Source organism: Panthera pardus, unplaced genomic scaffold (assembly GCF_024362965.1).
Source record: "Panthera pardus isolate Hobbes unplaced genomic scaffold, ASM2436296v1 HiC_scaffold_11, whole genome shotgun sequence".
In the NCBI taxonomy this organism is placed as follows: Eukaryota; Metazoa; Chordata; class Mammalia; order Carnivora; family Felidae; genus Panthera; species Panthera pardus.
Genome location: NW_026526666.1, coordinates 43395490 through 43423259, shown reverse-complemented (window position 1 = coordinate 43423259; position 27770 = coordinate 43395490). Strand labels below are relative to the sequence as shown.

Genomic DNA, 27770 nt, shown 5'->3' with positions numbered 1-27770 from the left:
CAGAGCCCTTACCGTATTAGACAAAGTACCTGTGTGCAGTCATGGTCTCCATGGCCTATGGTAGGCCTTTTCCCCTTGTTGTCTTTGAAAGGCCATACATGGTGGAGTGGAGTCTGGAGACCTGAATTCAGTGCAAACTTGGCCTTCTGTACGTGATTTTAGGTAGTCTCTGCAACTTGCTCATTTTAGAATGTAAATAATTGTGATTATCTGGCTGGGTTTTATGAAGGTAAAATGATGGACTTTTTCTTCTTCTTTTTAAACAAAACATTTTCTGCCACGTGCCAGCCTTGGACTTGGTGTTGACATCACAAGATGTATGAACCATTGACTTGGTTCCTAAGTGGCTTACAGTATATAGTAAAGGGGATAGAAAAGAAAATGCACATTTATGCTACAGTGTGAAGAGTAACATAGATCTGTGGAAGGCATAATAGGGCACAGAAGTAGAGACCAGTGAACCCTCCTATTGGCTAGTCAAGACAGGCTTTCCGGGGCACCTGGGTGGCTCATCCTGATAAGGGTCTGACTTTGGCTCTGGTCATGATCTCACAGTATGTGGATTTGAGCCCCGCGTCGGGCTCTGTGCTGACAGCTTGGAGCCTGGAGCGTGCTTCAGGTCCTCTCCCTCTCTCTCTGCCCCTTTCACACTCATGCTCTCTCTCTTTCAAAAATAAAAAAATAAAACATATATATATATATTTTTTAAAGGCAGGTTTTCCATTTACTATTTTGGAGCTAGATTTTGAAGACTGAATCATATTTACTATTATGGAGCTTGTGTTTTTGTAAGATAACTTTTGAGGCAGTGTTAACTTTACTCTGTGGGTGAAAACTAATTTTCTCAACAGATTTTTGAAGTAGATTTTATTATCCATTTTTATATATGAGAAAACTGAAAGAGAGGTTATTATCTACATAGCAGTGACCCTAAAAGTGGGGACCTCTGACTAGCTAAGAAGATAAGCCCATGACAAGGCAGCTGGGATGGGCTTTTGCAGCATACAGAACCATCCCCTTGGTGTGCTGTGTATGGTGAACAAGCATTCTGCCCAAGCATGAAGCTGGCTCTTGTAACAGAATGATGATTATGGCCTCAATAATCATTTAATTGTGAAATACATATTCATTCCACATTGTATGGGCTTTGAAGCCAGAAATATGTGGGTTTTACTTACTAACTGTATAACCACAAGCAAGTTTCTTGATTTCATTGCTCCAGTTTCTAGAATGGGGACAATCGTGCATTCCTCAATGGGTTATGCTAGGGGTTAAGTGAGAATATTGCACATTAGAGAGGATAGGCTAGTAATAGTTAAGTAAAAATGAGTCTGGGCTCAGTCAGTTGAGTGTTCCTTGAGTGACTCTTGATTTCGGCTCAGGTCATGATCTCACGGTTCATGTGATTGAGCCCTGCCTTGGGCTCTGCACACTGTCAGATCCTGCTTGGGACCTCTCTCCCTCTCTCTGCCCCTCCCCTGCTTACTCACAAACACACACAAGCACACGTGCTCTCTCTCAAAATAAATAAACAAAAACAAAAACAAGTCCAAGTTTTCAGTTCCTTTCTTGCCACACTCCTGGTTAGGCAGCTCTCCTGGGTAGCTGTGCTGTTGTGAACAATTAAATCAAGGACCAGTCTTTTGCCAAGGAGTGTTTTTTTTAAACGTCTTTGAAATTTAATAGACAAGAACAATATCTCATTTGTATTTTTTTTAATTACTAGTGAAGTAAAACTTTTAAATTTATATTGTCATTTGTTTCTCCTCCACTGGCAAAAGTTCTGCTTATCTTTCCACTCCTAGTTCAGTGTCACATCTGCGGTTAAGCCTTCCTGTGCTTCACCAGGCTTGTTCTCTGCTTCCATGGTATGAGTTCTTATCTCTGTAGCAGCAGATATTACCCTGAACTGTCGATTAACTGTTGACATGCCCGACTCCTCTGTTTGATTGTGGACTCCTAGAGGGCAGGGGCCTTCAGTAGGTCACTCAGCTAGTGTTTACTGAACGCTGTGAATGACTACTGCTGGTAGTGTGGGAGTATATGGATGGAGATATTGGTGGCCACCCAAATGAGTCTTGGGGGCAGCAGAAGCCTTGCCTTATTCAGCTTGGTATCCATAAATGCTAGCCTGACTTTCAGCAAAGTGTTCCCTAAATGCTTGTTGAATGTATTAATGCATTATCTTTTTGTTTTTTTAAGATGTTTATAGACATGGGCCTGATCTATCCACCTCTGTAAACATCTGAATTCTTCATGGATATAGCATGGATTTTTCACTCTAACATACAGCAAGCAAGCAGGTAGGGCTTATCAGTTACTTTGCGCCTTCTCAGTTTGTTTCTCATACATCTGTTACTGTGTCTCCTATAAATTCTGGAGCCAATTTGAAATCTGAAGGGAAGGGGAAAGGGAGCGCTGGACTGGGAGGAAGAAAGGAGGAAGTATAGGAGTGGCTTATCTTTTGTTCTTCTGATCATTTTGGTTCTCTAGGTTAACAGAAACAAACAAAAAAGCAAAAGCAAAAACAAAACAAAACACCAACACCCACAATCCCAATTTGAGGTACTCAAACTGAGGTCTCAAAGTGTTAGAAAACGGTGTGGCTTCACTGAGCCTGGAAAACCGCAGAGACTTCACAGGTCCACAGATTACAAATCTGAAACTCTAAGAAAACCCTAGCAAGTGGGATGGACAAGGCACCTCATCTAATAAATCTGCCCTGATGTTTCTTTCTGCTGCTCAAGAGATGCTAAAGTCTTGGGAGCAGCCGTCCTGCCGAATTTTCAGTCTTGTGGTAACCGAACAGAATGTTTTTGCAACTTCCACGTGCTTTTGCAACGTTCCTTTGGGGAACCCGTCTCTTGTGTAAAAGCAGTGCTCTTTGGATGAACTGATAACAATAGGAACAATAATAGTTGCTATTTATTGAACACCCAGAGTGTCCTGTGCTGAGTGCTTTATAGAAGTCATCTCATGCAAACTTGTATTATAATGAAGATACCGAAGTTCAGAGACACTAAGTAACTTGTCCCAGGTTGTGTGGTTAGTAAGTAGTGAGGATGGAATTCACCTGGCTCCGTGTGGTTAGTTAGTAAATGTCTTTTTACCTTCAGTGCCAATTGAAGTGAATATTTGTGGGGACTTTGTGTTTACTTCACTATCTTCTACCCAGGCAGTACTCAGTCTAGACAGCTTCCTAACACCCGCCTGGTGAGGATCATTTTTAGCTGTGTTGTTTTTACTTGTTCCTTCTTCAGAGTTTCCTTTGTGACTGAGGAACTAGGGGAAATAGAGGGGCGGCAGAGACTGAGGAGGTAAGAAAGTTCTAATTCTGCCTCCAAGACTGAATAGCCCTTTGATCCTGGGCAAGTCACGTGACCTCTACCCCTAGCCTGAGAAACCCACATGTCTCTTTGGGGGTGGGAAGGAAGGAGAGGGATAGTACAGAGTTGGATTTGCCCTTAGGCCAAGCTTCAGGGCCCCTGCAAGGCTTTGGGAAGAGGCCCTGGATGTTTGTATTTGTAATTTTATATCCACTTTCTGAAAGAGTCCCATAAATCGTATAAACTCAGGCTCCCCAAGTGGACCCCCTCTGGGGCCGTGTTGGTGTCCAAAAGAGTTAATGCTTGCAAAGGCACTCTTCCATGCAGAACCCACTGCACACATATGGCAAAACTATTATTAGCATTATTAATAGTTAGATAACAGCTTGAGTTGAGGAACCTGTCTTGGGGACTGGTGGGAGGAAGAAGGGTTTAGGTCTGAGGAAAGCAGAGGGAGCCTATTAAGCTTTTCTGTAGATGGCTGGGGAAAATTATGAAATCTCCTCCCCAGGAGGAAAACCTCTATCTGTTTGTGAAAATTTAACACACACTTGTGCCTGAGGGCTGGGAGTTGGATGAGTTCTTTTCTGTTTCCTGGCTTCTGGGAAAAGTAGAGGAAGGCATTTTTCTAATTGGAGAGAGTAGATTTACAAGTGCTACCAGGATCCCATTACAGAAAGTTGCTGTTAGCTCCTGGTTATTAAAAGGCTCATTATTCAGTTTATGGATTATCCAGATCCTGTCAACCCTGGCCGTTCTGATGTACACCTTTTATGCCTTTTACTGCCAATTAGCACCTGCACCAGAGCCAGGAGAGGGAGAGGAGCTACACCCCAAATTGTTTAATTCTTCTCCTCGTTAATAGCTGTGTCAAGGTTTGTCAGCAGGCAGGTGGTTATAGGAAATGGCTCAAATGAGGTGAAGGGATTATCTGTGCTTTCACTATTGTTTTCTCTTTTCCCTCAGCGCGAGGACTGAGAGTAGGCTCTGGTTCTGATTTTAAACTGATTTAAAGTGGCCTCATCAGAGACCTTGGCCCAGGGTATCCAGAGACTTCAATAAACAGGAGCCTTGGGCTAGGTAACATTCTCACAGAGGCCCTGTGCCCCATACCCCATCATCTCCAGGCCTCTCTCATTTCCTGTGTGATGTGGATGGGTGGGGGCTCACAACATCTGGTACTTGGGAGGGTGGGGGAAGTTATTTCCCAAAGAAATGGCTTGGGAGCCAGGAAAGAGGGTTCTTGTACTGGAGTCGTTCTAGTATTTGGGTAAAGAAGAAATGTATTTCTTTGCATATACTTAGTAATGTAAATATGTAAATAAAAATATATACCCAGGGTGCCTCAGTTGGTTAAACATCTGACTTCCGCTCAGGTCATGATCTCACAGTTCATGAGTTTGAGCTCCGTGCTGGGCTCTGTGCTGACAGCGTGGAGCCTTGACCCCACTTGGAGTTGTCTCTGTCTCTCTCTGCCCCTCCTCCACCCCTGCTCACACTGTGTCTGTCTGTCTGTCTGTCTCTCTAACAAAAATAAATAAACAATTAAAAAATATATATATACCCACATTCATACCATCATATCTTAATATTTACCCAGATTTGAAAAGTCTTGCACATAAAATCCTTCTTGGAAGACACTTGTAATTTCAAAGGCTATCTTGTACAGTCCTAGTACATTTATTAGCTGTGCCTTTACCAGACACAAAAATAAAAACTTCTTTGGTTTGTTATGAAAATCATATTTGCATCTTGCCCTGAGAACATCATGATCACAAGGGAATTAGAAGTAAAATGTGTGTGTCCTGCATTGGAGATGAGTCACGATGTGGGATTAGAGTGTGCACATGGAGCTCGTCTTAGGTTTCAAGGACTAGAATGAGCAAATAGCTGTTCTGGGATGGCCCCCTCCTTGGGACAAGGGGGATACACAGTGCAGACCGCACGGCTGCCACTCTCAGGACCCCTGTTTGGCGTCCCTGGCCCCACCAATAGACTGGACTCTAAAGAAAGAGCGGTGAAATCTCCCTGTGAAGGTTTTGCCTTATCAATCAGGGAAAATGGTAACCAAGAAAGAGGGGCTAGTCTCTAGGGTGTGGGTGGTAAAAGGTTTTGGGTGCAGAGGTCAGAGCTGTACCGACTCTGCGTCTGAGTCCAGCTTTGTGATCAGTATGAGTAATGACGGTCGTACATTTATTTAACGCAGTGCTGTCCGGTAGATACATAACGCAGCTCACTTATACACTTGACATTTCTTAAGAGCCACATGTAAAAAACAAAAGCAAAAAGAAACAGGCAGAATTTACTTTAATAGTACGTTTTATTTACTCCAGTATATACAGAACATTTTCATTTCAACATGTAGTCAATATAAAAATTATTGAGATATTTATATTTTTTTCACTAAATCTTCAAAAATCAGTGTACATTTTACTGTTGCAGCATCTCTCAGTCAGGATGCTAAATTTTCATTAGAGATTTAGGTTTTATAACATTTACAGTCAAAAGTGTGGATTCATGTGTTCAGGTTGCTCCAAAGGTGGTCAGAAGTTTTCCAAGAGTTGAATCTAGTGTTAGTTTTTAAGTGTAAATTAAATAAAATAATATGAAATAAAAAATGTGGCCTCTCAGGCACACCAGCCCTGTTTCAAGTCTTAAAAGCCAAATGTGGGTAGTGGCTACAGTATCGGACAGCATGTTTATTCAGGTGTTCATCCTCACCGTTGGAAGACACCACTAACCATGGAGGCAATGAGAGCAGTGTGTAAGCGGGTAGGGGAAAGGATTGCCTACTGGATGAGAATCAGAAGGGGAGGACACTCCTGTTGGTCAGACTGATGGCAACAGAGGAAAGCAAATGAAGAGCAAGTAATGAATGTTGGACCCAAGGACACATTAGAGCCTTTATTGAGCCCTTGGAATTTCAACTAAAATGGACTCCTACGTTTTTCCATATGCTGGGCCTGATTGGCCCCCTAGGTGTTGAGCAGCTGTGAATTCTCCCAGGGAATGCAGCTTTGGTCTCCATGTGGCAGTGAACTCCTGTAGGCTTTGAGGTCAGAGACAGACTTTATACACTTTTATTTGAGCCATTCCATTGCTCTAGGAGGGCAGTGCACATATGGCAGCAATTTGAACATCCAGAATAAACCACATATCTTCTTTTAAGTCGATAGAGTAAGGTGATTGGAGTTCCTTTGGCTTATTTTTCACTTCTTATTTGTGTGCATATAAATTCAGCAATATGCTAAAGCTGTGTGTCCAGTGATGCTTAGAGCAAATCAGTGTGTAAACCTGTAGCTCTGTTTAGTGTAGACTTCTGCATTTTATACCTGCCCTGCTCCACCTAGTCTTTTTGGATCATGAGATGGACAGTAGGTGCCATATGCTGAGGGCCTTCTCTCTGGCAGACAGCCTGCCAGATATTTTGAAGCTGTTTATCATCCCACAACAAGATTTCAGAATGGGCATTATTTACTTTTGTTGGACTGACAAGGGGACTCTGGTATATATTGCTTAACAACTTTGCTAATGCAAGAGTGTTAGACCAGGATCCTCAAAGGAGAGCCCTTGGGCCAAATCCCCTGTCACCTGTTTATGCATAGCTTTAAAGAGCCTGTGATTAAGGATGGGTTTTGCATTTTTGAGCAGTTGAAAAAAATCAAAAGAAGAATAAGATTTCATGATGTGTGGGAATGTATGAAATTCAAATATCAGTGTCTATAAATAGTTTTACTGGAACAGCCATGCTTGCTTCTTTCCCAGTGTCTGTGTCTGTTTTCGTGCTACAATGGCAGGGTTGAGAAGTTGATGTTTGGACTGTAAGGCCTGCAAAACCTTAAACATTTGCTGTCTGTCTCTTTACAGATAAAGTGTGCCAACCCGTGGGCCACACTGTTAAGTTCTTTCAGTAGAGTGTAAGAGCTGGAGACAGGGCTGGTGTGGGTTCTCCCATGGGTCTTCAGCACTAGCCCTGGGGCCTCACACTGTGGGTGTCAGGGGTATTTACTGAGCATGGGGCCAAGCACTGTATGTGGAAGAGGGGACTAAAGCTTAGGGAGGATATGTGATTCCTCAAAGCCAGATAGTGGGGTTGGAACTCAGACTCCAAAGCCCAATAAGGCTGTTGCTTCTAACAGATATGCTACCACAAGTGCTGTTCAACTTGAACGGTGCCAGGACCCCTGAAAAGCTTATTTCACCAGAGATTGCTAATCCCCACCCCCAGAGTTTATGATTTTGTAGGTCAGTCCTGGGTTAGGGCTCAAGAATTTGCATTTCTAAAAAGCCCCCAGGTGATGCTGATGAGGCCCATGTGTGGACGTCAGTCCTGACATGCTACCTCCTGTTCAACAAATAGTTGTTGAGTTATGGAAGGCTTAACACACCTGCAATGGCCAACAGAAACTGACAAGAATTTAAGTCAGTATTGAAAGTCAAGTGCATTCAAATAAAACTTTTTAGGCATTATAATATTTGATTTCTTCCTTCATTATTCTCATTAACCCCCAAGCTTTCTAATGCCATGGGGCTTAGACCACCGTGAATATTGGAATGCATATGCCTCTGTGTCCAACAGCAAGGGGCTGGGGCTGAAATGAACCCCTTTCTGGTGGCACCCCTCATGTGTTTCTGGAAACTCAGTTTCTTTCAAATCAGTTGTGAAATCAGTTTATGTTGATTTATAAACCAGCGATTTGGTTCCTGCTGATTGTATGTCAAACCCCTTCTTGCTTTGTTTCTGCCTCTGTCCCCTCCTCCCCCCAACCAAGCCCATTCTGCTGGGGGTGCAGAAAACAGCTTCTGTAGTCAAGTTGTACTGGCTTTGGTCATGAAAGTTAATGCATTAGTGTTAGAGTTCACTCTCTTAATTATTGGCTTACTTGGTCTCATATTTAAAAAGTCATTATTTAAGGATTAGGAATGGGGAGAATGAAGACCAGCGAAAGATGATAGCTTTTCTTTTTTCATGTTGATGATTCACAGCCTTGTTTGGGATTTAATAAGTAACACAAAGCATTGGAAACTGCTGATTTAATCTCTTCTCATAGGCTCATGTTGGCATAAAGAAAATAAATCTCTAAGGTGTACCTTTTTACCTTCTCCTGGCTCTCTATTTCCATGCCTTTATTTATTATGCAGTTAATTTTTCTTACCTGCCCCTCCCCCTCCCCCCCCCCCCCCCCCCCCCCGCAACCCACCCACTTTCATCTCTGGCCTCTGGGTCCCTCCCCAGTGCAGTTGTTACAGGGGCCATTAGTTAGTATGTTTAAAGAACCATAATCTCAGCTCAGTAGAAGGGAAGCCATACAGAATTCTATTACCAAGTAGATAAAACCCTCTTGCAGGGTCCCAGGTTATAAGCCACTCTGTTAGGAATTCTCTGGGAAATGTGACTCATTTCTGTGCTTGGTATAAAATCATTGGTATGGTGTTCATGACAGCTCAGGGATGTCATCCCACACACCTTTGCCACTGCCTGGAGGCTGACTTTACAACTACCTGTGTTTGCTTTTTTTATTGCTGACCTTCTCGACCTTGTCGTCCTTTCTTTCTCCCTATTTCTAGGAGAAAATTCATTCCCCAGGAGCAGCAATTACCTGCCACTTTTCGCCTGCTCCCTTATTTATTTTTTCGTTCATTCTTTCAGTTGGGAATAAGAGAATCTCTCTTTCCTACCCTGGTTTATGTCACTTAATTATTTGTTCCTTAGCTGGTTTAATGTTTATTTAATTCTGCCATGCTGTTTAACCCCAGCAGCCTGGTTGATGGCTTAAGCTGAGCCAAGATTTCTGCATGTGACTTCTCACTTGTTGATAAAGTAAGGTTTGTTTTTCTCTCATCCATGTTTGACCCTTGATATTAAAACCTTATTTAAAGACATGACATCTGAAACCATGTTCCATTCGGTATTAGAAAAATCGAAATTCACTGTATATTCTAGATTTGAGGATGTTAAAGAGGTCTGTGTTTGACCTATTTTTGCCTTTTATCTTCAGCAAATAGAGGCTTTTGTGAAGAAGAAGTTTATCATCAAGCACTTAGAGAGAACCCGAATACTATGGGTGAGAGGAGGGGTAGAGGGAATGGAGATGAAAGAAAAGCTGATGATTTATTTGTGTATTTTTTTAAAACAATTTTACTTTATTTTATATATGTATATAAGTAAACTCCACACCCAACATGGGGCTTGAACTTATGACCCCGAAAGCAAGAGTCATGTGCTCTACCAACTGAGCCAGCCAGGTGCCCCTGAGAAGCTGAGAATTTAATTCTTTTCTAAGGGAAATTTGGGTCTACATGGATGATAATATTAATTGTAGCAATAGCTTATATTTCCTGAGTACTTGCTATGTTGGGGCTTTCTGGACTTTATATGTTTGCATTATCTCATTTGTCAAGCTCATAAGGTACATACTATTATAAATTCCGATATAGATGAGGAAATTGAGGCTTAGAGAGGTTAAGGAGCCTCCCCAAGGTTGTACAAGCATGGGGGGTGGGGGGGGCTGGGATTTGAATCCAGGAGTCTGGCCGAGGTAAAATATATGTAACAGAATATTTTCCTGTAGTCATGCATGGACAAACCTATTTGTAACTTGTCCACAATAATAACTTTAATGATAAAATAATGTCAATAAACATTTTCTGGGTCCTAACTTTATTGTAGGTACTCTATTTAAGGTGTGCACATGATTTCCTTCAATATTCAATAATCCTGTTTAGAAAAATACTATTATCATATCTTATTTACCTGTGAGGAAACTCTGAGGTTTAGACAGAACTTACCTTCTTTGCCCAAGGCTCCATGGCTAGTGAGTAGAAAATTTGTGTGACCATATTATTTTTGTAGCTATTATTTAAAAAGAATTTTTTTTAATTAAATTTCAATTTTAGTTCTGGTATAGTTAGCAGTGTTATATTAGTTTCAGGTATACAATACAATGATTCAACAATTCTATACATTACTCAGTGCTTATCATGATAAGTGTACTCTTAATCCCCTTCATCTGTTTCACCTGGTCTCCACCCCCCATGTGCTTTATCTTGAATGAGTACCCTCAGTTAGTTTTTTTTTCCTGAAGCATACTTCAGAATATGTGGTTCCAAAAGATATATATAAAATATTCCATCCAAAAGAAATAGAATACACATTTTCTTCTAGTAAGTACAGAAGAATCCCCTGTTTAATCACATAAAAAGAGACATAACAAACATTACAAATTTAAGAAGACTAAAATCATACCAAGTATATTTTCCGACCACAATGGTACAAAGCAAAAGATCAACAATAAAACAAAGTTGGAAAATTTGCAATGTAAATATATGTTTCTTTTGAGGCTTTTTTTTTTTTGAGAGAGAGAGAGCACACACATGTGCGGGTGAGTAGGGGAAGGGCAGAGGGAGAGAGAGAATCTTAAGCAGGCTCCACTTCCAGCTTGGAGCCCCACCATGAGGCTCTATCTGATGACAGAGATCATGACCTGAGCCAAAATTGAGAGTTGGATACTCAACCAACCAAGCCACCCAGGCGCCCCTACAATGTAACTATTAAACAACATACTACTGCACACGCAATAGGCCAAATAAGAGTTCAAACAGCAAATCAAAATATATCTCAAAAGAAAAAGAAAACCCAACGTTCCGAAACCTATGAGATGCAGCAAAAGTGAGTGTTAGAGTTAAATTTGTGTTAGAAATGCTTGTATTAAGAAAAAAATATCGGGGTGCCTAGTTGGCTCAATTGGTTAAATGTCCAACTCTTGATATTGGCTCAGGTAGTAACCTTGCGTCATGAAGGTGAGCCTGAGCCTGCTTGGGATCCTCTCTGTTGCTCTCTCTCTGCTCCTCCCTGACTCATGTGTGTACATGCACTCTCTCTTTCACTCCTTCAAAATAAATAAACTTAAAAGAAAAAAAAAAAAAGAGGGGCGCCTGGGTGGCTCAGTCGGTTAGGCTCTACACTGAGCGCGAAGCTTGAAATTCTCAATCTCTCCCCCCCCCGCCCCCGCTCTGCCCCTCTTCCCTGCGTGTGCTTTTTCTCTCTCTGAAATAAAAATATTTAAAACAAGAAGAAAAGTTCAAGTGAACAACATTACCACATAAGGAACTGGAAAAAGAAGACATTTAGCTAAAATTTAGTAGAGGAAGGGAATAAGAAAAATCAGAAATAGATAAAATAGAGACCAGAATAAACGATAACATAGCATTGTAAGTAATGACCAGTTAAAAAAAAAAATATTGTTGGGGCACCTGGGTGGCTCCGTTGGTTAAGCGTCCGACTTCAGCTCAGGTCATGATCTCAATCTGTGAGTTCGAGCCCCGCATCAGGATCTGTGCTGACAGCTCAGAGCCTGGAGCCTGCTTCAGATTCTGTGTCTCCCTCTCTCTCTGCCCCTTCCCCGCTCATGCTCTGTCACTCTCTGTCTCAAAAATAAATAAAAACATTAAAAAAAATTTTTTTAACAATAAAAAAATATTGTTATTGGCTAACATTTATTGTGTGCTAAGGCTTAGGCACTATTCTCAGCCCTTTACACTTACTAACTCGTTTAATCTTTATTTTCCAGGTAAGGAACTGAAGCAGAGAATGGTTAAAGCCACCAAACTCTTTTTGGCAATGATAGTTTTTGGCAAACTATTTTTGGCAATGACAGGCACTTTGGTTCTGGTATCTTTGTATGTAACAAACATGCACATGGCCACACACCTTGTTTTTAATTGTTGTTTTTGTTTGAGTTTTTTTGTTTGTTTGCTGTTTTGCCATTTTTGGTGGTTTACCTCTTAGTGTAGAGAAACACTTTGGACTGTTGAAATATATCGCAGTGTGAAATCAGCCTGCTTCCAAGGAGATTATGTAAATGAAATAGATTGCTTGATTTTTGTTTTTTTAAGTGTACTTATTTTTGAGAGGGAGAGAGAACCCCAAGCAGGCTCCAGCCTGTCAGCACAGAGCCCAATGTGGGGCTTGAACTCACAAATCATGAGATCATGGCATGAGCCCAAGTCAGATGCTTAACTGACTGAGCCACCCACATACCCGAGATTGCTTGATTTTTGACTTGAGAGAAACTGAATTAAAAAAAAATTTTCAGTGTTTTTTTTGCCTTTGAAGAATTTTGAATCAGATCACCCTTGGGAAAACCCACTTAGGTTATCAGACATGAATTTATTTCCTTTTGGAGATGGTATTTGTATTTGAGCCTAAGGCCATCATTCTGACTGGATAGGGAATGCCAGGAAGTTTTCCATCTTGACTGCGCTCCCTCTGTTCTCCTCTCTGTCGCCCATCCCCCTGGATAACTCCACTGGGCAGCCAGAGTGATCGTTTAAAAAGTAGATCAGATTATGGTGGTTGCCTGTCTAAATCTTTTGGTGGTTTTCCATTCCACTTGGGACAAAATCTAAACTCCTTCCCACGGCTCACAGTACTCATGATCTTGCTCCTACTTATTCTTGAGAAATCCTCTCCTATACCTTAGTTCACTGCTCATTTTCATTCAAACCAGTTCTTGGACCATGTCAAGTTCCTTTCTGCTTCAGAGCTTTTGGGCTGCTGGTCCTCTGCCCCCAGATTCTTTTTGAGGCTATCTCTTCCCCTCTTCCATGTCCCAAATTAAAATGTATTGCCCCAGACAGGCCTTTTGCTGATCATGCCAATAAAATATAATTCTTCCTGATATTCTGTATTATGCTTCCCTGTTTATTGTGTGCATAGCATTTTCTTAATATATGAATGCATGTTTTTTTTTTTTTGTTTGTTTGTTTACTTGTCAGTCAGAAGACTGAAAGGGCAGGGATCATGATTATTTTATTCATCACTATGTACCTAGCATCCAGCACAGTGTATTTCACAAACCAATGAGTGGTTGAATGAATTAATTTAAGGGGGGGGCGGGAAAAGCATGTGCAAAGTTATGGTGGCATGCAGCAACAGGTCATTTTGGGAGTAGCGAAAAGTTGTGGATGGCGGTCATTGGGCTGGTTTTGGGAGCTGGAGGAGGTTATATATATGGGTTAGATCGTGAAAGATTATGTGGGTCCTGCCAAGGAATATGAACTTAATACTCTGGAAATGAGGAAACACTAATGGGTTTTAAACAGATTATTTTTTTTTCAATATATGAAGTTGATTGTCAAATTGGTTTCCATACAACACCCAGTGCTCATCCCAAAAGGTGCCCTCCTCAATACCCATCACCCACCCTCCTCTCCCTCCCACCCCCCATCAACCCTCAGTTTGTTCTCAGTTTTTAAGAGTCTCTTATGCTTTGGCTCTCTCCCACTCTAACCTCTTTTTTTATTTTTCCTTCCCCTCCCCCATGGGTTTCTGTCAAGTTTCTCAGGATCCACATAAGAGTGCAACCATATGGTATCTGTCTTTCTCTGTATGGCTTATTTCACTTAGCATCACACTCTCCAGTTCCATCCATGTTGCTACAAAGGGCCATATTTCATTCTTTCTCATTGCCACGTAGTACTCCATTGTGTATATAAACCACAATTTCTTTATCCATTCATCAGTTGATGGACATTTCGGCTCTTTCCATAATTTGGCTATTGTGGAGAGTGCTGCTATAAACATTGGGGTACAAGTGCCCCTATGCATCAGTACTCCTGTATCCCTTGGGTAAATTCCTAGCAGTGCTATTGCTGGGTCATAGGGTAGATCTGTTTTTAATTTTTTGAGGAACCTCCACACTGTCTTCCAGAGCAGCTGCATCAGTTTGCATTCCCACCAGCAGTGCAAGAGGGTTCCTGTTTCTCCACATCCTCTCCAGCATCTATAGTCTCCTGATTTGTTCATTTTGGCCACTCTGACTGGCGTGAGGTGGTATCTGAGTGTGGTTTTGATTTGTATTTCCCTTAAACAGATTGTTAAATGCAGTTGAGGTGTTGAGTCAAAGAGAACATTCTGGTGTCTCACTGTCTTTTAGAGTACTCGGAGTCCTGAGATTGACTCTGGTTATTGTCCCTTGTACTTGGAAATTACTTGTCCCAATTATGATTCTGCTGCAAGGATTGCACAGGCAGAATTTCAAACAGAATGCTGGAAATTAAAATTTACCAAAGATGGAAGTGTGCTTGTGTATGGCATAGCTTGGTGTTTTATCTGTCAAACGCTGATGAGCCAATGATAAAATAAAACTAAACATTTTATACAAATAAGTTATTACTTGTTCAACTTCCCATTTAATGAAGAAAATCTTAAATTGGGACATTATATCTTGAGTCATTTAAGTGATACATGACAGACTTTAGGCTCTGGTAGAGCTGACTTTTATATTCAATTGATTGTATTGCTTTTAAGGAGGATGCTGTATAGTTCTGCCCTGTGGATCATTATGTGGCGACTGCCTTGGGACCCTGCCTTGAAAGGACAATATTATTGTCTTTGCAGCAGCTCTTATCTATTGAGCACCTACTTTGTGGCTGGCACTGAGCTGGTCATCATCCTACATTACCTGTGGGTAAAACTTTAAAGCATCTGTTTGTGGTAGAGGTATTCCTATTTTACAGATGGAGAAACAGGCTCAGGGAAGTTAAGTCGATAGTCTCCCCTTACCCACTGTGTTGCCTTCCATGGTGTCAGTTACCTGTGGTCAGTGGTGGTCTGGAAGCAGATGATCCTCCTTCTGACCTACCATCAGAAGGTTAATAGTAGCCTAATGCTGCATCACCAGGCCTACGTCATTCACTTCACTTCAACTCATCACATAGGCATTTATCATCTCACATCTTCACAAGAAGAAGGGTGAGTACAGTACAATAAGATATTTTCAGTGAGAGAGAGACTACAGGTATATAACTTTTATTACAGTATATTGCTGTATATTGTTATAATTATTGTTTTATCATTAGCTATTGTTGTTAATCTCCTACTGTACCTGATTTATGAATTAAACTTTATCATAGGTATGTATGTATAGGAAAAAATCAGTGTGTGTATACACACACACACACACACACACACATATACCATATATATATGGCTTCAGGCATCTACTGGGGATTTTAGATTGTATCCCCTGTGGATAAGGGGGGTGTGACTAGTTTAATTCTCCCAAGTGAGTATTGGAGCTGGGGAATTAAATTCAGATCTGTCTGACTCAAAATGCCCTGCTTTTATTTTAAGTCTGCTCTCCTACTTCTGTAGAGGAGAGAATCATATAGGACTATTGAAATGAACTAAACATAACTATACTTTGAAGGAGCTTATAGAAATGATTTTGATCTGAGTGAAACCAAATATTAAAAAAAATCAAAGAATTCTAAGAACACTTTTTTAATTTGGAGAACTTTTAAACTAGTTTACACTTAGGCAGACATTTCATTCCACCTGTTTAGCTCAATTCAGCCCTAGTAAGATTAGTTTCTCTGATGAATGGGTACCTGAACAGAATTTCGATGGAGAAGCGTGAGCGTTGGGACTGCTGTCCTGCATTCACCTACTGGTCTCCCCTCCACAGTCTCCTCTTCCCTCATCACCTACTGGTCTCCCCTCCACAGTCTCCTCTTCCACAGTCTCCTCTTCCCTCATCATTCTTTTTTTTAAATTGTTTTTTAATGTTTTATTCATTTTTGAGACAGAGAGAGACAGAGCGTGAACAGGGGAGGGTCAGAGAGAGAGGGAGACACAGAATCTGAAACAGGCTCCAGGCTCTGAGCGGTCAGCACAGAGCCCGACGCGGGGCTCGAACTCACGGACCATGAGATCATGACCTGAGCCGAAGTCGGACGCTCAACCGACTGAGCCACCCAGGCGCCCTGTAGAAGGAACTTTTAAAAACGTATGTAAGTTGATCTCCTTCCCTTGCCTAACCGGTCATGTTTTCGGGAAAAAATTGCAAATAACTTACAAATTATAAGAGGTTAATATCCAAAATATATGAAGAACTCCCACAACTCAATAGCAACAACAACAACAACAAAATTAGAAAATGGGCAGAGGCTCTGAGTAGACCTTTTTCGAAAGAAGACATACACACGACCAATAGGTACACAAAAAGATACTCAACGTCACTCATCATCATGGGGGGAATGCAAATCAAAACCACAATGAAATATCACCTCACACCTGTTAGAAAGGCTATTATTAAACAGGTGAGGATGTGGAGCAAAGGAACTCTTGTGCACTGTTGGTGGGAATGCAAATTGGTGCAGCCACTGCAGAAAACTGTATGGAGGTTCCTCAAAAATTAAAAATACAACCATCATGTAATCTTAAAATTCCACTTCTGGGTTTTCATCTGAAGAAAATGAAAACACTAACTCAAAAAGATATCTGCACTACCATTTCACTGCAGCATTATTTACAGTAGCCAAGACATGGAAACAACCTAAGTGTCCAGTGATGAATAAATTTATAACAGGCTTGCAGTTATAAAATAAATAACTCCTAGGGATATAATAGACAGCATGATGACTATAGTTAGTAACACTGTATTGCATATTTAAAAGTTGCTAAGAGGATAGATCTTAAAAGTTCTTATCACAAGAAGAATTTGTAACTTTGGTGATGGATTTTAGTTAAAATTTACTTATTGTGATCATTTTGCAATATATACAAATATCAAATCATTATGCTGTATACCTAAGCCTAATATAATGTTATATATTAATTGTGTCTCAATAAAAAATGCATTTAATATGATCTTGTTCCCTTGCTTAACTGATCAATGGCTTCCCTTTCATTTGAAATAAATTATTTTTATCATGACTCCACAGGCCTGTATGACCTGCCCCTGCCCCCCTCCCCAGCCTCTTCTAAGGCACTTATCCCTGCTATCTCTGCTTTGGCTCCTCTGAGATTTTTTTCCTGGACCTGAAACAACATTTGTGGGGAACAGTGGGCAGTTCTGTGTGGCTCCAGCTTAGGTTGAACTGAGGAGGACTGGTGGGAGATTAGGTAGACTAAGCGGTTTGGACTTGACCTCATCCAAAGAATACCTTCGGAATATTTTGGATGATGGAACACTTTTGAAGCATTTTACGCAGAAGACTAAATGTGCTGGAGCCATTGAGCAGGGGATAGAAAATCCTATTGTCTTATTGACTCTTTACAATGTTCAGAGTCCTTGGATTGGGTCTGGTTATTGTTCTTTGTACTTGGAAATTGTTTGTCCCAATTATGGCAGCCTTAAAGATGACGCAGGCAGAGTTTTTATCAGAGAGTTGTAAGTTAAAGCACAGCAGTGCCATTTCTCTCCCTGGGTGTGGTAGAGTTAGTCACATTTAAAGAACATGTTCCTTGTTGAAGTCAAAGTGCTAGGCTGGGGTCTTGTGTGGGCTCCAGACCACAGTCTGTGTGACTACACTTTAATGAGATTGTGTCATCTATAAAATATGTAAAATCTGGATAAGCAAATATATCAATCCATTTGAAAGTGCTGATAAAAGTAAAATATTCTTGGCAAATAAAGCTAATAATACAGGGATTGACATTTTCATTTAATCAGGGCAAGCCTAAATTTAGAAGTAATCTTTTGAGCTCTCAGATCATTGATGGGGCAGTTCAGGTTCTTTCTGATATGGACGAACACAATGTTTGTAATCTTAAACTGTAATTTTAAGGGTGTGAGATATATCCGGCCCACTGCCTATTAAACGCCTGCTGTTTCCCACCCTTGCCTTGGGGCATGGTTCCTTATTACTGCCCTTGAGGCAGCCGTTTTATGAGCAATACTGAGCTCCAAACATCAAGCCAAGCACCACATACGTGCATGTCAGCTAAAGCTTCTACAACCCTGTGACTGTTTTGTAAGCCCCCTGTGACTTTGCATGGTTAATGAGGCAATGTAGGTTTAAAAAAGTATGTACAAGTTAAGGGTTTAGAGAAGTTAAGTGAAAGAGATCTAGTCAGCTCAGTTCTTATTGACTCCCCAAATCCATGCTCTTCACCCCAGCCCTGTTCTAGACCTGAGGCTGCCCTATAGATAGGTCAGAATGGTAGGTAAGAACAGAAAAAGAGATCTCCTTTCCCGTGGACCTTAAATAAAAAACCCATTTTGTGGCCAATCTGTCTGTAGCCCATCTTTCTGTGTTGGGTTTATTTCTCTAATAGAAAAAACGTTGTTTTGCCTAATAGATTTTTTTTTTTTTTAATAATAAGTAGTATAGGCATCAGTCTTTTCTAAACTCAATCAGAATTAAGGAGGTTTTCTATTTAAAGGACCTAGTGGTTAATCCTTTGGTAAAGAATTATTTTGAAATTGAATATTAATGCCTTAGTTATTTTGTTTCATAATTTGACTTAAAAAATAATGGCAAATCAAGCATCTTTTGTTATGTACCAGGTGCTCTATAAGAGCATTTTAAAACATGTTTATTCATTTTGAGAGAGAGAGAGAGAGAGTGTGTCTGGATGTGCGCATGTGCACTGTTGACACAGAGCCCAATGTGGAGCTCGAACTCATGAACCATGAGATCATGACCTGAGCCAAAATCAAGGGTTGGACTGAGCCATCTGGGTGCCCCAATAAGAGGATTTTTAAATGCAAGTTTGTAATCCGATCCTCACGACAACCCTGTGATATGGGTGCTATTGTGTCCATTTTACGGAGGAGGAAACCAAGATGCAGGAAGACTAGATGAAGGGACGGCTTTGTGACGTCACAATGTGTGATTGCAGGACTGACTGCATGCTTAGAAAGACCTCACACTTGATTTAATTGCTATAGTTGCTGTCTAAAAATTCCTCATAGTTTTGAAGAAGGGGCCCTGCATTTTTATTTTGCACAGGGTCCCCCAAATTACATAGCTGGTCCTGCCTAGGTGAGTTCAGCGAGGAGTGGCAAAACCAGGATTCAAACCCAGACTACCTGGTCTGAAGCTTACACTCCCATATCCCATATTCTTAAAGCAAGCTCCCTCCACCCTCTTTTTCTTTGGACCTGTCTTTAGAGACAGGCAGTTTAACGCATCTTTGTTGAATTGTTTGGATTTGAGTTTTGTTTGTTGGGCCCGGTTATCTGATACACACAATTTCCCAGTTAGGTTGGGAGGAGAGCAGCAGGGAGGATTTGAAGATATGGCAAGAATTGCACATCCTTGCCGTAATGAACAGATCAGAGCCTAAAAATAAAAGAGAACAAAGTGGAAATACCGTAACACATTTGTTTTGTACAACTTTATTAGAAAAAATAGAAAACGACAGCTCCTGTGCATATGAAAGGGAAACAGTCCCCCAACACTGCCTATCTGCATGTGGTGCTCTGTGGATTGGTGACACTTAATTACCACATACAGTTTTATGGACTGTTTTATGAGAAGCTGCTTTTTAGCCTTTCATGGATTGCTATAAAGGGAAATCTAGAAAGACAGGAGAGAATTTACATCATATCACGTTGGCAAAAATCGTCCCTCTGTGGTCTGTGGCTAGAATCGGAGGCAACCCAAGATCCATCTCTTAGCATTTCCTGAGAACTTTCTGTGAAGAGGCAGAGGCCAGCAAAACACTGGAGCTTGGAGGTAGGAGTGAGGATACAGGGCACCCAGAGCTTTCACAGAGGCAGGCATGGGCCCCAGGAGCCCCAGGAAGTCATCTGGACTACATTCAGAGGAGTCTAGAGAGCTCAGGGGAATTCTCTAGAGGTGAGAAAGAGTGTCCAAGATGGAGGGAACGGTGAAAACAAAAGCAAGGAGGCGAGGGAGATTGTGGTCAGGGTGAGCTGCAACTGGATGGTCCTGGCCACGGTGTTGGAGATGATGTTGGAAGGAAGGTGGGGACCACATACTGATGAACTTTGTGCGCCAACTTAGGGAGTGTAGGTTTATAGCCCGGTGTGTTAGGGATCACTATGATGATCACAGCTGACATTTATGAGGGTTTAGACACAAGTTATAAATACCCATGCGGTCCCTGGGCACACACATGCCTCACATATAGAGTGATGTAATGTGCACACTCAGTCATCATTGTTGGTGTATGTGGTGACTGAGGACTTTGGAGTCAGCTGGGGTCTTTGCTCTACCAATTACAGCAGGACCTGGGGGCAGGCAGCAAACCATTTTGAACCTTTGTTTCTCTGTCACTAACCTGGGCATAAGAATCATAACTGCTTCACTGTTTGTTGTCATGAACAATATAACGTAAGGCTATATACTTTGTATAAATAATGTTTGTTTACATTTGTCCTTAGTGTAAGAAATTTTATCTACCACTTGTCCTTTTTTCTTCCCTTCCCTTCCCTTCCCTTCCCTTCCCTTCCCTTCCCTCCCCTCCCCTCCCCTCCCCTCCCTTCCCCTCCCCTCTCCTCCCTTCCCCTCCCCTCCGCTCCTCTTTTCTTTTCTTTTCTTTTCTTTTCTTTTCTTTTGTATCATTTGTGGCAACTTTTATATCATTTCAAAGCTGGGGAGTCAGTTCTTGGCAGACTCTGGCTAATGAGTTGCCTTTTAGGAAGCCTGGGTGATTCATTGCCAGAATGGAAGATGGGCAATGTGTGGAGTTTTCTGGAGGCAGTGGGTCAGACTTGTTAGGAGGTGTGATCCTGGACACATCACTAAACCTGTCTGAGCCGGTTTCCTCCTAGAAGATGAAAACAAAGCTGCTAACTTGCAAAGATTACTGTGAAGAACATTTAATGAGATATTTGATACAAAGTGTTGGCACATAGCAGGCGTTCAATAAATGGTAACTGTTATTATTTTTACTAGTGAAAAGAAATAACATTGTGTAGTGCTGGAAGAGCCCAAGAAGTGTTTATATACTTTCTCCAGTGTCCAATCTTTTTTTCCCCTCCAGGCTGAATGAGACTGGATATTTTGTAAATGTGGTGCAGCCTTTATCACAACACCATCAGACATGCCCTTCTGACACTCGGACAGATGAATCCAAGCATGAACAGCCAAGGGTTGTTGATTGACTTTTCTAACTTTTCATCCCCTCATGTGCAGGGATGGTGCCTACTCTGCCTGGTGAAGTCAGCCCAGAGATCGGAGGACCTGGCACCAGTGGAGGGCTTGGTTACCTAGGCAACACTCACCTATGCTGATGACAAAGGAGCTGTCACCACTGTCTGAGGCATGCATCAGTGTATCCAGTTATGGGGGAGATGGAAAGAAACAATTTTCTCTTGTAATGAGATAGATGCAAGTGTTAATTTCTTTTGAATGACAGCTAATTTCCTGTTTTCAGAGAGCAGGACAAAGCTTAAACTTTAACTTGTGGCTGAAAATACTCAGTTTTTGAACCTGGCAAAGCCTCATAAGAAAAAAACAGCCCTGGTGCTGGACTGTTGTTAGGCTTCCTGTCTTTTCAGAAGCTTATTGCATTTATTTTACTGCTTTGGGGGATTAGAAAATAGTCTCTGAAGGACATTTCTTTAATGACTTGGAATATTAACATGGAAAACTTGCTTGTTGGACAGTACAATGAACACTGTAGCTTTTGTCTCTAATTGGCTACTGGATCCTTCACTCTGTAGTTGTTTTTTTTTTTTTTTAATGCTTTCTCTGTTGTGAAAGATAATGTACATTAAGAAAAATACACAAAACAATTAGATAGTCCAATGATTTATCATAAGGTGGATATGTTTACAATTGTTACCTCTACTGAGGTGAAGATAGAACATTGCAGGTGTCTGGGAAGCACTCCTCCTCCTCCTTCTCCATGCTTACCTTCTTGCACTTTCCACAAGGAGACAGACCACTGTCTTGACTTTATAGTGAATAGCAAAGAAATTAGTACTAGAAGTTTTATCATATATATTTCTGAACTCTGTGGTTTAGTTTTATATCTGTTTTGAATTTCACATAGGTGGAATCATACAATACTGTTTTATGTTTGGCTTATTTTTTCCTAACTTTTTCTTTTAATCTGAAGTGCTTCCCTATTAAGGTGTATAACTGTCTTTCATTCATTTTACTTGCTGTACTTTATTATACCACAATTGATTTATCTCATTTGACTATTGATGCATATTTGGAGGGTGTTTCTAGCTATTGCGAATAATAATATTATGAACATTCTTGCACATGTCCCTTGGGATACAGATATAGGCATTTCTCTTGGTTGTATACCTAGGAGTGAAATTGCTGGGGCATAGGATATATGTATTTTTACCCTTTGTGGTGTTAAAGGATAAATTCTTTTTTTTAAATTAAAAAAAAAATTTTTTTTAATGTTTATTTTTGAGACAGAGAGAGACAGAACATGAACGGGGGAGGGTCAGAGAGAGAGGGAGACACAGAATCTGAAGCAGGCTCCAGGCTCTGAGCTGTCAGCACAGAGCCCGACGCGGGGCTTGAACTCACGGACCGTGAGATCATGACCTGAGCCGAAGTCGGACGCTTAACCGACTGAGCCACCCAGGCGCCCCTCTTTTTTAAAAGTACATCATTACTCTCCTACAAATATAGAATGAACCTGTGTCAAAGATTTCATTTAACTCATTAATTAATGGGGGAATCACTAAGGTATTATAACTGGTTGAAAGAATTGAAAGAACTACACATATCTAGGCAATAGGGATACTGAAATGAATTTACAAGTAAATGCAAAATGAGTCTATCCCCAAGGTAATAATCCATTACATTCCATGAGACAATTCATTTGCATTTCTTTTTTTAATGTTTATTTTTGAGAGAGAGAAAGAGAGAGACAGGGAGAGACAGCACGAGCAGGGGAGGGGCAGAGAGAGAGAGAGGGGGACATACAGAATCTGAAGCAGGCTCCAGGCTCTGAGCTATCAGCACAGTGCCCGACACGGGGCTCAAACTCAGGGACCTGGAGGTCATGACCTGAGCTGAAGTCAGACGTTTAACTGACTGAGCCACCCAGGCACCCCTAGAATTGACTTTTAAAATGTCTTCTTAAGAAATCTTTCATTCCTCTAACTTCTTGAAAACATTCAAGTGTATAATATTAACTTTTAGAAACTGTTATTATTTGGCCTTTGAAATTCAAGCCTAAAAACCATTTAGAATTTATTTTTCTGTATAATGTGAGATAAACTATCAGTCCCCCCCCCCCCCCCTACCCTATTATGGTATGCAGTATCCCTCCACCATTTATTAAACAACTATCCTTCTAGGGGCACCTCAGTGGCTCAGTCAGTTGAGCCACTGACTCTTGATTTTTGGCTCGGGTCATGATCCCAAGGTTGTGGGATCCAGTTTCGCATGGGACTCCGCACTGAGTGGGGAGCCTGCTTAAGATTCTCTCTTGCCCTCTGCACTCTCCCCAACTTGGATGCTCTGTCTCTTTTTCTCTACAAACAAACAAACAAACAAACAAACAAACAAACAAAAACTATCCTTCCACTCTTGCTTGGCAGAGGCACCTTAGTCACACATCAAGTGTTCATATGTGTTTGGGTCTGTCCCTGGGCCTTTTGTTAAATTCCATTGATCTTTTTGACTATTAATTAATTAATTAATTAATTTTTAAGTAGACTCCGTGCCCAGTGTGAAGCCCAGCGTGGGGCTTGAACTCATGACCCTGAGATCAAGACCTGAGCCGAGATCAAGAGTCAGACGCTTAACCAACTGGCATTTCGCTGTTTGACTATTTTTATACCAATACCACACTATAGTGTTTTTATAATAAATTGCATAACAAGTTTTTATCTCTGGTAGAGCCAGTTCTTCCACCATGTTGTTGTTGTTCTTCCTTTTTTTTTTTTTTTTAATGTTTATTTATTTTTGAGACAGAGAGAGACAGAGCATGAACGGGGGAGGGTCAGAGAGAGAGGGAGACACAGAATCTGAAGCAGGCTCCAGGCTCTGAGCTGTCAGCACAGAGCCCAACCCGGGGCTCAAACTCACGGACCACGAGATCATGACCTGAGCCAAAGTCGGACGCTCAACCGACTGAGCCACCCAGGCGCCCCCATGTTGTTCTTCTTGAAGGCTGTTCTAGCTCTTTATATTTTCTTGTGAAGTTTAAAATTAGTGTATCAAACTCCACAATAACTGTGGAATTTTATTTGTGATTTTTAAGGCTGCATTGGATCCCCAGAAATTTCACTCCTAGGTATTTATCCAAGAGAATGAAAGCATATGTTCATAAAAAGAGTTGTACTTGAATGTTTATAGCACTTTATTCATAATTACTCCAAACTGGAAAGAACCAATATGTTTATACAATGTCAAATTACTAAGCAATGAAAAGGAATGAACTACTGATACACCCCATAATGTGGGTGAATCTCAAAAACATTATGTTGAGCAAAAGAACCCAGGCACAAAAGAATATATACTGTGGGACTCTATTTATAAGAAGTTTTATAATAATCCCGACTACTCTATAGTGATAAATATCAAACCAGTGGTTGACTGGAGTAGGGGGTAGAGGAGATGGGGAGGCATTTGGGTATTGATTGGGGTGGTGATTACAGAGTTCATAAAAAAAAAGTGTGTATTTGATTGTAATGTATACTTTAGTAAGGTTTTTTTTATTTGTCTTTTTAAAATTTATTTTTGTTTTGTTTTTGTTTTTTAAGACTCCATTAACCCTATAGATCTGTTTGGGAAAAACTGACATTTTCACAAATTGAATCTTTCAATCTACAAATGTGGCATATAGCTTCAAGTGGTACTGCCTTTAAATTCTCTGAATAATATTCTATTCTGCATGGATATTTTTCATATCTATTTAAATATGTAGATTTTTTTTACCATTTAATTTAATTTATTTTTTAAATTTACATCCAAATTAGTTAGCATATAGTGCAACAATGATTTCAGGAGTAGATTCCTTAATGCCTCTTACCCATTTAGCCCATCCCCCCTCCCACAATCCCTCCAGTAACCCTCTGTTTGTTTTCCATATTTAAGAATCTCTTATGTTTTGTCTCCCTCCCTGTTTTTATATTCTTTTTGCTTCCCTTCCCTTATGTTCATCTGTTCTGTGTCCTACAGTCCTCATATGAGTGAAGTCATATGATTTTTGTCTTTCTCTGACTAATTTCGCTTTGCATCATACCCTCTAGTTCCATCCATGTCATTGCAAATGGCAAGATTTCATTCTTTTTGATTGCCAAGTAATACTCTATTGTGTATATATATACCACATCTTCTTTATCCATTCATCCATCGATGGACATTTGGGCTCTTTCCATACTTTGGCTATTGTTGATAGTGCTGCTATAAACATTGGGTGCATGTGGCCCTTGGAAACAGCATACCTGTATCCCTTGGATACAGATCATGATCTCACAGCTCATGGGTTCGAGCCCTGCATCGGGCTCTGTGCTTACAGCTTGGAGCCTGGAGCCTGCTTCAGATTCTGTGTCTACCCCCCTCTCTCTCTGCCCCTCCCCCCCACCAAAACAAATAAACATTAAAAAAATTAAAAATAAATTTTCAAGGTTATTGGCATAAATTTGTTCATAATATCTTATATGTTTAATGTCTGTATGATCTGAGAGATGTCTCCTTTTAAAATTTCTGACATTGGTTTTTCCTCATTACTATTCCAAGGGTTTATCAGTTTTATTAATCATTTTAACACCTTCCTAGTTGATCCTCTTATGTTTGCTTTTTCTTCACTCTTTTCTGCTCTTATTTTTGTCCACTTCCTTTCTTCTACTTATTTGTTTTAAATTTGTTGATTGTTAAAAATGGTCTCTTAAAATGGGGTGCTAAGTTTATTGGTTGTCAGTTTCAATCGTATTTCAATAAAGTATTTTTTTTTTTTTAATTTTTTAAAATGTTTATTTCTGAGACAGAGAGAGACAGAGCATGAGTGGGGGAGGGGCACAGAGAGAGGGAGACACAGAATCAGAAGCAGGCTCCAGGCTCTGAGCTGTCAGCACAGAGCCTGACGCCGGGCTCTAACTCACAAACTGGGAGATCATGACCTGAGCGGAAGTTGGTCACTCAACTGACTAAGCTACCTGGGGGCCCCTCAGTAAAGTATTTAAATAATAAGTTTACCTTTAAGCACTATTTTCTTTGCATCCTAAATTAAAAAAAATTTTTCAATATTTATTTTTGGGAGCAAGAGAAAGAGAGAGTGCATGTGCTTGCGAGGGGGCGAGGGGCAGAGAGAGAGGGAGACATAGAATCTGAAGCAGGCTCCAGGCTCTAGGCTCCAAGCTGTCAGCACAGAGCTCAGCGCGGGCTGTTCTCAGGAACGGTGAGATCATGACCTGAGCCAAAGTCGGACGCTTAACCATCTGTGCCACCCAGGTGCCTCGCATCCTGTAATTTTATATGAAATCATTTTGTTATCATTCAGTTAAGAGTATTTTCTAATTTCTACTGGGGATTTTCTAGCTACCATTTCATTATTGATTTTTAGCTTCCTTGCATTATGAGCAAAGAACACACTCTGATTTATGTACTTTAAAATATGTTGAGGGGCACTTAGATGGTCCTGTTGGTTAAGCATCCAACTCTTGATTTTAGCTCAGGTCATGATCCATCCCACTGTCATGAGATAGAGAGCCCTACTTTGGGCTCCACACTGGGCATGGAGCCTGCTTAAGGTTCTTTCTTTCCCTCTCTTTTTGCCCCTCTCCTGTTTGTGCATGCTCTCTCCCTTTCTCTCTATGTCTCTCTCTCTCTCTCTCTCTCAAAAGAAAAAAAAATGTTGAGACTCATTTGGTTCCATAGTATGTGGCGCATTTTTTGTACATGCTTGCTAAGTGCTTGAAAATAGCGTGTATTCTCTAGTTGATTGATGCGAAGTTCTGTATATTTATGTGGTCAAATTTGCTGTTTATGTTTTTCAGGTTTTCTATATGCTTACTGATTTCTTTTGTCTTGTTCTATAGATTTCTGAGAAAAGTGTGTTCCAATTCCATACTGTGATTATAGATTTGTATTTTTCTTCTTGTGTTTTTTTTCAATGTTGGCTTTACATAATTAGGAACTATATTGGAGAAATTTGCAGTTTGGAATTGTTATATCTTCCTGATGAATTGAAACCCTTGAATATTACAAAGTGACTCTCCATACAACTAATAAGAATTTTTGCCATAAGTAATAAAACAACACCAGCTTTCTTTTGGTTATTATTTGCCTAGTATATCTTTTTTAAAAATCCTCTTAGTTCTCACATTTATATATTCTTGTGTTTTAGATGTATCTTTTGTATATAACATAATCTTGGGCTTGACAAGTTTTTTCTTTTTTTTTTTTTTTCTAGAGAGAGAACAGAGAGAGCAGGAGTGGGGCAGAAGCAGAGAGGGAGAAGGAGAGAGAGAATCTTAACCAAGCCCACATTCAGCACGGAGACCAACACAGGGCTTGATCTCATGACTGTGAGATCAGAACCTGAGCAGAAATCAAGAGTCAGATGCTCAAATGACTCAGCCCCTCAGGCGCCCCAGCTTAGTTCACTGACTTTTAATGTAATTACACACATAGCTGGGTTGAAATTTACTGTCATATTAAATGCTTCTTTGTAGACCCGCATATTCCATGTTCCTATTTTTTCCCTCTTCTTCTGAACTGAGTTTGTTTTATTTACCATTCCACTTTTTCTCTCTATTAGCA

The 27770-nt window shown here is 40.6% G+C and overlaps 1 protein-coding gene and 1 long non-coding RNA gene across 2 annotated transcripts in view; both read left to right on the top strand.

Moving 5' to 3' along the window:
* Window positions 1-27770, top strand: part of ST6GALNAC3 (ST6 N-acetylgalactosaminide alpha-2,6-sialyltransferase 3) — a 535005-nt gene that overhangs the window by 2261 nt on the left and 504974 nt on the right. The window lies entirely within an intron of this gene.
* Window positions 695-27689, top strand: LOC128774694 (uncharacterized). The gene is made up of 2 exons (XR_008419091.1): window positions 695-2303; window positions 27421-27689. It is a non-coding gene; the product is annotated as an uncharacterized LOC128774694 (long non-coding RNA).